This window comes from Papaver somniferum, chromosome 2 (assembly GCF_003573695.1).
Source record: "Papaver somniferum cultivar HN1 chromosome 2, ASM357369v1, whole genome shotgun sequence".
In the NCBI taxonomy this organism is placed as follows: Eukaryota; Viridiplantae; Streptophyta; class Magnoliopsida; order Ranunculales; family Papaveraceae; genus Papaver; species Papaver somniferum.
This window is the reverse complement of record NC_039359.1, coordinates 116371438-116377780: the sequence shown is the minus strand read 5'-3', so window position 1 is coordinate 116377780 and position 6343 is coordinate 116371438.

The following is a 6343-nucleotide window of genomic DNA, read 5'->3' as shown; positions in this document are numbered from 1 at the left end:
ATAATTCTTACTTTTACATTTATTTGCAATATTATTATTTGATTATTTGCACGAATTAAAATTGAATTAATAGTTTTTATTGAGTAATTGTGAATTGACTTGATGAAGCATGCTGGGTTTTAGTAAATTTTGATGTTTTATACTTTTTAATTACAATTATTACTTCAAAAACTTATTTGAGGCAAATATTAGAATTGATTTTAAAGATAAAATTGCATAAGAACTATTTAGAGTTTACTATTAAAATGGTCGTTGGTGGAATCCTAGTCTTGGTGTTTTTCTCTATAACTTTGAACAACTCTTTTTATTTGCCTGTTTAAATTTAAATCTAAAAACTGTTTTCTTCACAAGTCTGAAAAGACCCTGTTTACCACTATCTCTACAACCATTTGAAAATACATCACCCTACCCGTCAATTATCGGGTAGGATAGGATACGGATAAAAATTGTGACGAGTAGGATAGGGTGGCGGGTAAGGGTAGGATATGTGCACCCCTAGTTAGAGATAGCTGAACAATTTACTCAGCATTAAATGCAACGGGAAAATGACCGAACATGTGGATCTAGTGTCTCGGTATGGTCTGGATGGATTAGATGAACATCCAACGAAGGTAAAAGATGTGCATAGACTACCCGACCTCAATAAACCCAGATACAACGAATAAGTCCCAGACCAAGATAAGGCTATAAGTAATCAGCTTCATTTCAAGAGAAGTGACGTGTAATTACTGAGAGATTACTAAGCCGGGGCTTATACATGTAACTAATACTAAAAGAAATAGTACAATACTTGATTGCTAGTAGAAAATGTCTTGTAACCTCACTCGTAAACTTTAATACGATCAAATCTCATTATATTATTGATGTATGTGAAAGTCGAACCATGTAATCCTTTGTGTTGCTTGTTAACTTACATGCACTTACATTACTTATTTTACTTGCGTATATATAACTGATTCGCTATATTAGTATTAGCTCGTATTACGAACGCATATTTACTTCTTAACATCAGCTCCACTGAGGCATCAATACACGTAGTATCTGATTTCTGAGTTGATCTCACTATGTAGACTATTAGAAAACTAGCAGTTCTAGTTTGGCGCTAGAAACAATGACCTGCTTGCCTAAAAATCTCTCTTTTTACATTATTTTTCGATATTTCATCACCTTTTTCTTTAAGACCTTCATACAAGAATCATATCTAAGATTAAGAAAGTTGAATCTCACATTCAAGTGAAGTTTTATCTCTTCTTCAAAGAAGCTTTTTAGAGTTATAAATACCAAGAGGCTTAAATTATTATGGATCTACAAAGATGGTTGAGAAAAAAAATTAAAAGCACATTTCGTAACTTGAAAAGTTTTTTTTTTATCTTTACCATCTCCAATGAGAATATCTCCATTGGATCTGGGTATTTATGTCTTAGAGGAAATCTAAGTGAAAAGTTAAGGAGAAAAGTTTTAATGGCGTTGTCAGACACATTCTTCAAAACAACGTTGTTAGAGCACTGCTCGGTCAAACTCGCAAGTTCTGGATTCGCTCCGCCTTACGACCTTGCTTCCCACTGTAATTGCCATTGCGTTGTTATCTCAAGCTTGTTTGTCAAGTTTAGTTGATCAAAAGTATATATTTGATTTCTAGTTTAATTGTAGATATTTCTCGGATTAAGATAAAATATGTAGTTGAGCTTTAGACTTCAGGGTGTTCACCAATTGAAGACGAAGATTACCGAGGAGCTTGGGGGACCTTCATCAACAAAAGGTATGTGGAGACTAAAACTTGTCTATCACTCAGAAGTCTATTATATTCTATCTTCTAATGAAACTAAGTCATATATCCATATAGAATTTTACATTATACACATTTGATATTTCGAGCCCAGTTTATCTCGCTTATCTATCTCTCGAAATAGGTGTTGGAAGCTTTTTGCTTTAGCTATGTTCATCATATTCTTGACGAGTTTAGTTTGAAACAATTTATTTGTTGGAAACTAAATAAAATGTCAAAAAATGATCATGTAAAAATTACCTTGAACATCTTATATGATTTGTGTGAGACAGTCATTTGATGTAATCTTGGGAAGTTTCGTATTGATCATTTGATCACTTGAAAATTACTTGAATATAATGGTTTGTATGAGACAACCATTGTCGTCTTCCAAGGATGTTTCAAACTTTCAATGATTGAAATGAGAGTTTAGAACGATTACCCATGTCTGGATACAGCTGGTATGCATACCTAGTATGCGAACTGTATTGTGATGATTCAGGTCCAGAACTCTTGTTTGCGTACCTAGTATGCAAACGGATTTACCCAAAAAGGTACGGAACTCTTGTTTGTGTACCTATTATATGAACGAGTTTACCTGAGTTTGGTCCGGAACGGTTGTTCGCGAACCGGTTTTGTGAACGGCTTGACTAGGCCAAGGTTCGGAGTTGCTGTTCGCATACCTAGTCGGCGAACACAGTGGTAAAGTTCTAGAATCGGTCATGTACTCATGAACTAAAACATTTATGATCTAAGGAATGCAATCCTTTCAAACCTTGGCTTAATGTTCATGCATTGATTCTTGTATAAGTACTTTGTACGATTACGAATCAAACTGATTTCGATTCAATTTGTTCATATATATTTCTATGAGATAGTGAACAATTGAACAACTCTATTTGAAACACAATTAGATTCATTTGATTATCTTTCATGATTGATTGATCTTCATATTTGATCTAGAAGTGTTAGATGAATACGGCCAAGACAAAAGTGTTCATATGGCTAACTTCGGTTAACTATTATTGAGCCAACTCAATATACACGTTTAGGTACGGTAACCCATATCTAAATGAAAGTATATTTCATTTGTGTGTAACAAGATAAGACCATCTAACGGTGGAGGTTGATTGCTTTATTTTTTATCAGACTTAGCTTGAATCTTAAATCAAGTTTTCATCTAACGGTGAATATTGAATGCTTTTTTACTAAGCTATCTTAGCTTTGATTGAAAGCAACCCTGATTTGAAAGACTATACAAGGGATAACTCTAGCAATGGGAAAACCTAATCCCTACACTTCTGTGTGTTCCTAGTTGCATACTAGAGTCGATTCTCCTTTAACCTAGGTTTTTCGAAAACCATTATAGGTTAACGACTTGAAGACTTCATTGGGATTCGTGAAGCCAGATCCAATTATTTTCTCTGTAGTTGCGTATTTTGATCTTACTTGTTCTATCGTATTGAGTTTTATCTTCCCTAAGATTTACTCGAGATTAATTCTTATAGGTAAGATATAAAAAGTAATCACAACAGTTCTTCGTCTCAGACTCTTGTGATTCCGCAATAACTTTTCATATTAATCAATTGGATTATTGTGAGATGACTAATATTTCTAGGCTGCTCTTCGGGAGTATAACACTGGATTATTAGTTGGTGCCTGTTCACATTGATTTTATCAAAAGACGGAACAAAAACTGAATAAAGAATAAAATATATGTGGGAGACAGATTTATTTATAAGTCTTCGACTTTGGATCGTAGCAACTCTTAGTTGTGGGTGAGATCAGCAAAGGGAATCAAGTGCGCAGAATCTGGCATGGTTCTAGAGGTGTAAGGAACGCGATTGTACCTTAATCGGTGTGAGACTTGGTTAGGGCTAAACTACATTCCAGTCTGAAGTTAACTTGTGGTAGGCTAGAGTCTGTAGCGGCTTAATACAGTGTGGTTTTCAAATCTAGACTAGGTCCCGGGGTTTTTCTGCATTTGCGGTTTCCTCGTTAACAGAATTTATGGTGACTGTGTTATTTGTTTTCCGCAGTATATTTTTATATAATTGAAATATCACAGATTGTGCGTAGTTCAATCAGTTGATAAATCCGACCTTGTTTGTTGGATAGAACTTGATTGACACTTGGGAATTGGTCTTTGGTATTGTCCAAGTTATTTCTCATATCAATCAGGCTCGCAGATTTCTATCTGTTTGATTTGATGATTATATTAAGAAAGAGATATACACTCTTTGATATAATTCTTGATTGAGTCTCACTTTTAAGTTGGTGCTCTCGGAATTACATTGGAGTTTAGTCCATACAGATTGTCGAACGAATTATTGGGTGTGGTTGTTATACCCTCGCTTTTTCAATTGGTATCAGAGCGGGTAAACACGCTAAGACTTCATAAGTCTATGTTTGTAGCAATCTGACTCTATGGACAGAAGTGTTATCTCTATAAACGTATCGCCAGTCTTCGATGGCTCGAATTACTTATGGTGGAAAATTGTTATACGTGCCTTTTGTTGAAAGGTGATTTTAGTTTTGGTTCTACACGTCCTAGTCTCACCAAGTGACCTCACTTTACTAGGAATGGTAATAGAGAGAGTTTCCTTCCCATTGTACCTTGTCCTTCCTTATATAGACTTTCCCAAAAGTCCCTCCTTTTATGACATCATGACACATGTCCTAAATCTCTTTAATTACTTCTAATGCCATTCCTTCATATATCATTTTTCTTATCTATTAATCCCGCTTTGTCCCTCCTATCTTGTGGGTATTTTTCTCATTGGACTTGGGCTTAGTCCCCAAGTCCAAGGCTTATCCCCTCCTATTAAGGCACCATATACCCGTTAAGAGATATTATTTTTCAGGTATCAACATTAGTCCCCTGACCATTGGGTCAATTGTTAAATGACCCAGTAGTCAAGTTATTTTCGGTCACCTTCCTCTTTATTGATTCCACAACCACGAGCGACGCTTAACCTTCTTTTATCGTGCAAATTTTCCATCTTCTCTTCAGTTTCTACCGGTTATTATTCCCTCTGCATAACCGCACGTTCAGGATTTGTGGCTCCCTATATATAGACTAGTTCGTTTGTTTCCCCCCTTATCTTTTTTCTCTTCTCCCTTCCTTTTGAGTACACACATACACTCGCCATGTCTAGTAGTTCCACCAATAGTAGTTCATTTGGAGAATCTGACGAGTCTGAAGGAGCCATGAGCAGGGGTTCCGAGGAGACCGAGTACTCGGGACAGGATGAAATTCTCCTACCTCCTCTGGCGGATGGCAAGTCATATACGATAGCGGATTTTACTAGCGGGTCCACCCTAAAACGCGCGCTAAAGCTGAGAGAGTTCCGCGGAGGTAGGCGCGTTTTTCCTCTTGATGATGTCTTAGTCCCTCGCTTTCTAAACCCCCCGGTATTACCTTACCCTTCTGCCCCCGGGTGGCTTATGCAACCTGAATCGGAGACTATGGATGCTTTTGCATTTAAAACAGTGTCGCAGATGACTATCCACCGTGGTGACTACGATCTTCCTGTCATCGATATTCTCTCCAAGTCAAAGACTCATCCGATATGGCCACACTGGGTATCTTATATACATTCCAGCCCTGGCCACGCGGCCATCCTTCGTGAAGCGGGTATTGATGAAGCTATAAATTTATCTCTCAAACGAAAAGTGAAAAGGAGTATGCGCGACCTAACACGGCTCTTTTTTCGCGGGGCTCCTCCTGTTCATACCCTTCTCACGACGTGGGGGGAAGCAACCATTGTTCTGGAGGATGTAGTCGCCCTTATAGGGTTGCCTATCCATGGCTGTCATTCTTATGACGAGGAGATTTTCTTCGGAGCGTTGAACGATGAGGATAAAGTGTTGTGCACTTATTTGTTGAACTTTGAAGACGCTTCCCGTCGTGAGTTGGTGCGGAAGGATCAGGTGTCATCAAAACATGGAGAGGACAAGAAGATTGTCGGCGTGAGCAAGAAAGAGGCGTCGTCGTCCTCCGCAAAGGGGAAGGATAAATGGGTTAAGGAGAAGAAGACTCTTTCGGCGCGTCCAGCGAGTGAACGACTGCTTGCTAGTTCTTTCCGTGCTCATGAGGTGATCCATGGTGCGTCAGCTCCTTCAGCAGGGGTCGATCCTAAATGGGTTACCAAGACCAACCGCCGCGCTTCTTTCCCTCTTTGGATCAAGTATTGGGCTCTGCGGTTAGTAGATGGGAAATTTCTTCCCCCCAAATGAAAAGAGGAAAACCCTCGCACGGAGTTGGCCGCTTTCATCCTGTTTTGGCTCTGCATGATGTATTTGAGTACAGTCCCCAAGATACCATCAAGAGTGAACTTGTGCCAATGGCGGTGTTGTTATCTCGCATCGTTTCTTTCCCGCTTGCGCCGATGTTATTAGGCGGTTTATATCGTCATCTAAATTTGTTCTGTCACGACCTTCAGACAGTAGGTTCAGCGCATAAGATCGAGACTTACATCCTAGCCTCTTTTATGCAAGCATGGTCTTGGGAGCATGTTTCCCCATACGCGCCTGATCCTAATGCACTAGCGATTCACCGTGAAGTAGATATCAGGC